We start from the raw sequence: 9,934 nt of genomic DNA, 5'->3' as shown, positions 1-9,934 counted from the left end.
GACTTGCTCCATATCTAGTAAAAGGCATTATATAAAGTTTTACCTTAATACTTCAAATGTGCTCAAGAACCACTATGGATAAGAAGAAAAAGTGTATCAGCAAGAAGTTGGATTCGTGTGATTGAACACTGTGGGTTTGAAGCTTTCAATGATGAAACAACTTCTTGTGGTTTATGTTCCTACTGGTAATGCTGGTGAGGGAGAAGGAGAGCATGGGTGACATTCTTGCCATCCAATTGGATTTTATCCATCAGCTGATTGGCAGTATGAGAAGAAAAGGTTGGGAAAAGCAGAGAATTAATCAGTGAGATTTTGTAGAAGAGGGGTCCTTGGTAAATATAGAGGACCAAATTAATATCTGATGTGCCTCCATTACCTGGTATGGAGTCACCTGGGGGATTAACTGGAATCAGGATAGGAAAAGGGCTCTATGACCTCATTGAAAGCAGTATGGTAGTTGCAAAGAGTAAAAGCCCTGCTCCCAGCAAAGAGAAGGCAGGAGAAACTGTAGAAGACAGACAAATACAGAATCAGCACACATAAATCAAAGAGTATAACCATCCATAGGAGAGTCATATGAGATTTTATTCATTTGAAGTATTAAAAAGCATAATGTCAACTTAATTAGGAAAAAAAATGTTTACACTTGGATTTCTCAAACTATCCTTTTGAGGGAAAAACAATTAAAATATTATTTTATATAAATATCTGCATTCTTTTTGAGAAGTTCTAAAGGTTTCACAGAAGTATTGGGAAATGAATTTTTTGTGTTCTGCTCAAGAACAGCAGGCTCTCAGAGGGAGCAGGAGCATCACATGAAGAACTAGGAAATCAATACCACTATTTCATCTTGCAGTTTCCTTATCAGCCCCTATATAAATAAGAGGGATTATTACTTAGGCCCTGATCCTGCAATGATCTATCCTCTTACTTAACTTTATTGACATGAGCAGTTCTATTTCAGGAAAAGTTTTAAATGTGGCCAACCTTTCCCCCTCTATCTCCACAAACACATTCATTGTCAGCAATTAAAACAAAGTTTGCAGGGAACATTTCTAAACCATTTTTCTGCCTTGATGTAATATGTTGTGTAAAAAAACCTTAAGTCCTATTTTAACAAGCTCTACAACTATAGTTTATTATTATCTCATGGGCTTTTAAACACAGTACTTCTTGGTATTCTTATTCTAAGAAATTGTGAAACAAATCCTCAAAAAGTGTTTTGTTGTTCTATGAATTTATCACTCAACTATGATTAGTAAGAGTGAGAAAAGAAAAACTTTTGTATTGTCACTGAATGCTGCTTCACAGATTTTTTGTTTATCTCAGTTAAAAGGCACTATATAATGGTGATACACATTATATTTCCCATGTTAAGTTGTATGTATATACATATGGAATAAATAATTAAATACAGTATAGAGTGTAATGTAGCATACAGTACGACATACTAATCATGTATATACAAATGGGGGGGAGGGAGAGAATGATTAATATATCTGCAAAGTATGTCCTAATATTTTAACCTTCCATTTAACAGCAGAAATCTGCAAAACAGATCTTCATTTAATAATGAGTGAAATTATGTCAATTAACAAACATTACTGAATAATAAAGCACAATCTGTCAAAAAATTGTGATTATAGGTCTATTGCTTTTAATTACACTTCTACCCCGATATAACACGACCCGATATAATACGAATTCAGATATAATGCGGTAAAGCAGCGCTCCAGGGGGGCGGGGCTGCGCACTCCGGCGGATCAAAGCAAGTTCAATATAATGCGGTTTCACCTATAACGCGGTAAGATTTTTTGGCTCAAGAGGACAGCATTATATCGGGGTAGAGGTGTATTTATATTATAATATATACATTATTTAGATAGAATTCATAAACACGTTATTGATGTGCCCATATCTGAAATCAACAGAAATTTTGTCTAAGTAATGAATGAAGAATGTAAGTGTCTGGGAACCTTCTATTATTTTAACTTTTTAAGAATAAGCCAAAGATGAACAGGATCTTGCTCAGATGAAAAGGCTGAGAAGTGGCTGCAGACTGTTTTATATGGCCACATGCCATAATATCCATAAACATTGCTTGATTAAATCCTCAAGTAAAGGTACATTCTACGGTGCTTAAAACAGATGCTTAAAAGTGGCAACTTTCATCAAACACCTTAAATAAATCTTCTTTTATTCTTCCTTTCTTTTCTGACCTGAATCTTGCTGCCAGTGCACATGAAAGAAATTACAAAAGCTTCTCAGTCACTGCTACTCTGGTTCCTTTTGCACTACAGCATTTGTCATTGCCAAAACAGCAGAGTTTAATTAAGTGTTGTGAGCAGCCTAGTGAGAAACACACTTTAAATTAAACCTCTGTACATGCAGCTATTGGTTCTTTACCTCCTGAACAATCAGCGGGGTGTTCGGCATAAATTCCGTCTCTCAAGGGAAAGGCAGCTCTATGCACCTCTAGCAATTCATAAATGATCCTGCTTTCCCGGAACCATATCTTATTAAAGCACATTTAATTATTTCTTAGTTTTAAACACCAGTAGATGAAGGCAATAATTAATGTGCCTACCACTAAACATTTTATTTACTCTTGATATATTAATGGTATTATCAAGAAAATATGCCACAGTTTCAGGTTTAACAAAATTACATGGCAAATTATCTTTTGATGCATCAAGCAACCGTTAATATAATGGAATAAATTATTTTAACACCTCAGTAGTAATGAATGGGTACAAATATGTAAGCATTTTAATTTTCAAAATGTTTTTGCAATTACACATTTCAGAGGACACTTAAATCAATGATGCAAGAGTTAAGAATTTTAAAGATAGTAACAAAAGAACTTAAAAAGGGTGACTTGTGGGTTTCTCACAGGAGAGATATATTTTAGTTTACCTGATTTTTGCAGGAGAAAGTACCTAACTGCATAATTATCATGTTAAAATCTAATTGTTTAGCACCAGGTGGAAAATATTTCTGAGTTTAGTTATTTTTAGGCTGTTATCTTGTCAATTAAATTCTGCTCATGTGCATTTGTCTGATTATGATATTTTAGCCACATATACATGCAGTATAGCCAAGAATACATGCAATATACACTGATATTGTCTGATTGATATAAATTGATTTATATGGTTTTGGTACATCCTATCTGCATCTGTAATATGAACAAAAGGCAAGAAGAGCACGTGCCCTATAATCATATTCAACAGAGTCAAAGAAACCATGTCAGATATAGCTGACTGAAATTTTGCAACCCAAAAAGATTTTTTTTTTAAAAAAATCAGCCTTTTTTAAAAAACAAAATTGTTGAGATTTTCCATTTTTCACATTTTCTGTGATATTTTTTTATTGAGCTTTTCACCAACAATTTTATGAAAATCATTTTTAAATGCATGATACAACAATTTTGTTTGCCAAAAAACTGTATTTTCTCACTGAAACCTCATTTTTTGATACAGAAATTATTTTGGAAATGATTGCAATAAAAGTTTAAGTAAAAACTTTGTTAAAATATATAACATAAAACTGAAATTTCCATTTTTTGTGAAATCTTTTAACATTATTTAACCATCTCTATTAACACATACTTTAGGCCTCAAATTTAAGTTTTGGGCTGAGGGAAAGGTTGACAGAATCAAGTATTAAAACTTTTTTCTTGTGTTTATTATTTCACTAAAATCCACATTTTGTTGGGATTTAAGCATTCCTCTTTGGTAATTACAACCCTAACATTACAGCTTTGTGTTATTGCACAAGAACCAGCAAGGAAAAGACTCTCCCAATACCATGGCGATGAATGTGATATAAAATGATAAATAGGTAGATGAGACAAACACACAGACAGAAAGAAACCTTCATGGTATTGAGAACTCTCAACTCCCATTGCTGCCACTGGAAACGGAGGCAACTCAGCACCTGGCCAGATCAAGCCCAAAGCTCTGTGCCTTGCCAGTTATAAACTATTTAAACAGATGTGCTGAACAGTTATGCAACTAATTGGATTACTGTAGAAACAAACTGGCTTTACACCCGAGAAGCTGTACCCACAAGAGACGCATGATTAACAGAAATTAGAATGGTGTTGAAGGACCTGATCCAATCCCCATGAAGTCAAGGGAGACTCCAATCAGGCCTGAAATGAATAATTTTTAGTTTCTTTGTAGTCTCAAGCAAATGCATATGGTTCAGTGTAGTTCACCTCCCTCCATACAATACACATAGAAGCAAATTGAAATACTTGGCTCACAGTGGACCTGATCCAAAGCCCACTAAAGTCAGCAGGAATTTTTCCATTGACTTCATTACACTTTGGATCAGGCCCACGTTAATGTGTTTAGGTTCACCTCTGTAGCTCAACAGCAGGGCAAAACTTGTGTTTTGTTGCACTAGCCAACCTATAGTTAATTTCCAATAGTATTCACAGAAGGATTCCAACCAACCTGGCTTGGGTTCTGGTTCCCTGAGAACCTGATCTTCCCCCATGTAACCACTCAGCATTTGCTGTTAGCTGGGCTGCTCCCACTAACAGGGCCTAGCTTTAAAATTCAGGGGCTGGAAGCTGGCCATTGTCAGAGAAATGAAATTAAATTCATAGTCAAACCTTACTCTTGAATTTGCTGTCCCCAACAGAGACCAAGTTTGCTGCTATAGCATTCTGCAAGAACCATACTTTTCCTCTGGCATTTGCCTGATGTGGGGTTCAGTTTGTTGGGGAACTGTGTGCTTTTCAATAAGGAGCAAAAATAAAACATACTAGTTTTTGCAGCTACCCCCTGGTATATTTAAAGTAAAAAAAAAAAAAATTCTGAGTAAATAGTAAAATACCTTAACTAACAGAAGGCAATGTTAATAGGCAGGTAGACCTGTCTCAAATACGCACAAACACTTTGGTTTAAGTTTGTCAGGAGAAAATAAAGAGCAGAAGCAAATTCATCTTTGAAATGTTGGACTACTTCAGCTGTCTTTCTGAAGCGGAGTGCTTATTTTGAAATGAAGTGCTTTCCTCAAAAATTGTAAGTGCCTTTTGATGCTTGAAAATTAAAGGATTTGCTTTTTTGTGTAAATGAGGGTTGCTGGGTGAGTTTCTTTCATCAAGTTCTCTTACACACACTGTACCTAACATCTATAACCCTGGTAATACTGCTTAAACTGGCTCTTTGAGCACTTCAATTATATCCAAGGTGAATATTATTTTCCAAAACACATATGCTTAAGCAAAACAACTAGGACTAAAAGACAAAGCATTTGAAGTGGTCTTTTAGGCCCGGATCCTTCAAAGACTTATACCCTTGCTTAACTTTATACAATGTGAGTAGCCACATTGACTTCAATAGAACTGTAAATCTTTTAAAAATCAGCCCCTTCATCACTATTTCACTTCTCAGTATGTTCACTGCACTAGAATCCATTGCCTTCCACAGTGCTGTGTGCTGCCACATACACACACAGTAAGTGTGCTCTGCTCCCTCCTGGATGTATAATATCAGGCCTGCTGAAGTGAACATTGGTTTTTTAATTATGATGTCTTCTAGTGGCCAGAGGCCTGAGAAAAGGACATAAATGTTACTAACTACTGGCACATAAGGAAGATCCTTCTTTACTAAATGGGTAGAGGTCTTGTTTTTCTGGAGGCAAAGGCTATTAGTACTATTTCTCATTTATGTATGTGTCTGGCTGATGATTGTAGCCTCTGTGGTCATGGATCGTTAACAGATCATAGAGGTTTTTGGATCTTTTCTCTGCACTCAGCTTGGCTGCTAACAGAAAAATGGCAAGCCTGGAAGGTATTTTCTCTTTACCCATGTATCACTTAAGAGGCCTATATCTGAGTAAGAATAGGTTTCAGAGTAGCAGCCGTGTTAGTCTGTATCCGCAAAAAGAACAGGAGTACTTGTGGCACCTTAGTCTCTAAGGTGCCACAAGTACTCCTGTTCTTTTTTTTGAGTAAGAATACTGACTGAGCATTGGTGGGCCTATGCCGTGTTTCTGGTCATGATAGATGTGAGACCTTGCAAACATGAAAACTTTAAAGACTATTTTATTGAGATGTGTCAGATGCTATGGACACATAGGATATTCCCAACCTATTGTATCAATAAGCAGTGTATGTATATTTGTGTTCCTGGCTCACTGGGTGGGTTTCCTGTGGACTCTGGAATCATTGGGGGTGTGTAATTAATGCAAATTCCCAATGCTGGTTATGTAGATACACAACCCTTTCAAGATTATCCCCCTGGGGGAAATGGCATTGACTAGTTTTACCTGTTTCAGGAGGCCTGGGAGATAAAGGCCTCCAACCTGTATAAAGAGTCAGCGTGCTCTAACTCAGCCTCCGACTCACTTTGGAACAAAGAACTGCCAGACTTAAGTAAGGATCTACCAGGATCCTGTGCAGATGATGGGAAATACCTGGTAAGTTTAATGTGCATGTAGACAGTTTTCTCTGTAATGCTTTTGTTCTAAATAAATGTATGTACTGTGCTATGTGAAAGCTGGTGGGTTGCTGGTTACCTCTGTCATTGTTCCTGAGAGAAAGCAGAACCACAGGCACTGACCCAAAGTCAGACCTGCTGGGACAAGCACAATGAATTGCAAGGGGGATGCAGCCTTAAAACTCTGGGCTGAGACCCAAGGGGGTGCCCTTGAGGAGGCCATGAAGGGGGCAGAGGTACAACCATGATTTCTGATCAAAATGCTTTAAAAGCTAAATCTTTTTAAAAGATTCTTAAAAATGCCCAGGGCTCATTGTAAATAGGGTTTGCTGATTATTACCCACAGAGAATCTTTCTGCACAATGCAGAGATCTCAATGGATGCCCTAAGCATCTCTATCCCTTCCCTCTCCTCCCATTAATTTTTCCGACTTCCTAATATGGCCATTGGTTGGAAGTGACTCTACATAATCCCATAAATTGATGGAATTTGAAAGTCTCAGGATGTAATGAAAAGGAATGGCATTTTTATCTCTGGGTGCTGAGCTACAGAACCTGCAGAACAGCCTTTGAACTAATCAACCACAAAAATCCTATTCTGAGAGGTCACTTATGCTTGTGGTGATTGGGATAAAGGACACTGTCAGGCTTGGATACACTTCTCAAACTGCAGTTTATTTCTGAATTTGTCTTTTTTCCAACTGAAGATGAAAGGATATGGCATAACCACTCCTCCCATTGCTCCTCATTTGAACACTGGATGATAGGGAATCTTAGGCATTACAAAAACCACTAGTATCTACCTGATCTAGATTCAAACTGGCGACCGAAATAGTAAAGTAAGAGGATATAGACCCTATTCCCCAGAATCATCCAGTTATTTCCTCCCACACATAATTTTCTATTCATTAAAAAAGTCTGGTAAACCATTTAAAAAAATACAACCATAGTAGTTTCCTGTGATTTCAAATCAGTATTTGATATCTCTGCAGAAGTAATAGGACAATTTTATTTGGGAGACCTGGGGTTAAGTAGCAATCGCTTGATACATGTAGCCTTTAGGACAATGCAACTTTATTTGAGGTATGGTATATTCAACACGTAGAGGCCATTGAGAGGGAGGAAGACTCGTTAAAGCTGCTTTTATTGATGGGGACTAAAGGGTATCTAGAAGGGAGCTCATTTGAAAGCAAAGGAGGACTCCTTCCTGACTCTGGAGCTCAGTCCCATATTACTCTAAAAGAAAGCTTTCTCTTGTATCAGCAGAGAGAGTTATAGTTCAAGCAAAATGCCATATTAAAAACAAAGGAGTATTTTTAGGGCCTCTCTTGGGAATCACTCTTAAAAATAATGTAAATTCACTAAAGTTTCCTTCATACATTAAAAGAATGTAAGATTCTCATAATTAAGAATCAAATCTCCTCTATATTATAGGTTTCAGAGTGGTAGCCGTGTTAGTCTGTATTAGCAAAAACAATGAGGAGTCTTTGTGGCACCTTGGAGACTAACAAATTTATTTGGGCATAAGCTTTCGTGGGCTAGAACCTACTTCATCAGATGCATGAAGTGAAAAATACAGGAGCAGGTATAAATACATGAAAGGATGGGGGTTGCTTTACCAAGTGTGAGGTAAGTCTACCAAGATAACTCAATTAACAGCAGGATACCAAGGGAGGAAAAATAACTTTTGAAGTGGTAAGAGAGTAGCTCATTACAGACAGTTGACAAGAAGGTGTGAGTAACACTAGGGAGAAATTAGTATTGGGGAAATGAAGTTTAGGTTTTGTAATGACCCAACCACTCCCAGTCTTTATTCAGGCCTAATTTGATGGTATCCAGTTTGCAAATTAATTCCAGTTCTGCAGCTTCACATCGGAGTCTGTTTTTGAAGTTTTTTTGTTGAAGAATTGCCACTTTTAGGTCTGTTATTGAGTGACCAGGGAGACTGAAGTGTTCTCCTACTGGTTTTTCAATGTTATGATTCCTGATGTCAGATTTGTGTCCATTTAGTCTTTTGCGTAGAGACTGTCCGGTGTGGCCAATGTATATGGCAGAGGGGCATTGCTGGCACATGATGGCATATGTCATATTGGTAGATGTGCAGGTGAATGAGCCCCTGGTGGTGTGGCTGATGTGGTTAGGTCCTAGGATGGTGTCCACTGAATAGATATGTGGACAGAGTTGGCACCAGGGTTCGTAGCAGGGTTTGGTTCCTGGTTTGGTGTTTTTGCTGTGTGGTGTGTAGTTGCTGGTGAGTATTTGCTTCAGGTTGGGGGGCTGTCTGTAGGCGAGGACTGGCCTGTCTCCCAAGGTCTGTGAGAGTGAGGGATCGTCCTTCAGGATATTTCTCCCTACTGTTACTCACAGCTTCTGATGAAGTGGGTTCTAGCCCACGAAAGCATATGCCCAAATAAATCTGTTACTCTCTAAGGTGCCACAAGGACTCCTCATTGTATTTCTTCTATATTATAGGTTCAATAGGGCCCAGATGAGTATTTTGCCTGCTGATTGTTAGATGTCTGGCAGTGGATTTCTATATTATATTTCAGTGAGAAATGTAATTTTAATATAGTTTTTAAGTTGAATATAATTAATAGAAGTGGAGAACATAAAAATGATATTTGATTTTTGTGAGTTTTCATATAGTGGTTATTTATATAGCTGTGTTACTGCTGACCACATTGTTTAGGAACTTATTTCTCTATTTTATCTTATGTCTCTCAAGTGTTTCAAAGAGTAAGGTAGAGGCATTAATTAAAGTCAGACCTGATGATTCTTTTATTATTTTTTTTTAGTTTTCTCACCCTTTTATTTCCATTATCAAAGAAACTTAAGTGTGGGGATTTATGGATGGAGGATATAAACAGGGCTGAATGTAGCTCCTTTATTAATCTGAAAAAGCTCAAAAATATCAAATTTATAAAACCTTCACTTTGTTTCAAAGTAGCTATAGGTTTTCACTCTTGCAAGTTTGCATATATGTAGCCAGCACACAAGTAGGACTTCACATGCAACCAGCTCTGTTACCTCACTCTCACAACAACAAAAACAAATGCTGAATGTTGTATTCTTATTTAGGAAAGCCAGGTATTCCACACAACAAACAAATCTAAAAACTGACTTGGCCCTGCATCTAGGGCATCTGCTACAGTGCTGCCTTAAACTCAATTTTTAAGCCATGCAAACCTCAGGTAGGCGCACAGAACTGAAGGACTCACGTTGGAACCAGGAAACAAATGACTCAAAGGAACCTTTACAAAGGTATGCAGCAGGTTTCTGGGCAAAAGCTATTTACCTGAAGAAGTTTGCCTCACCTGAGACTGGGGGGGTTAGGGGAGAGGAGGGGCACCAATGCCAAAATCCCAGATATTCATTTTAGTCCCCAAGCTGCCCACATTCCATACATATTTGGGGCCCCTTAACTTCTATTGTTAAAAATTACTTCAGAAATGCAGAATCATTAAATTAAGTTCATGTAAG

Source organism: Malaclemys terrapin, chromosome 11, assembly GCF_027887155.1.
Source record: "Malaclemys terrapin pileata isolate rMalTer1 chromosome 11, rMalTer1.hap1, whole genome shotgun sequence".
Taxonomy (NCBI): Eukaryota; Metazoa; Chordata; order Testudines; family Emydidae; genus Malaclemys; species Malaclemys terrapin.
The sequence above is the reverse complement of the archived record's forward strand: the minus strand, read 5'-3'. Positions refer to the sequence as shown.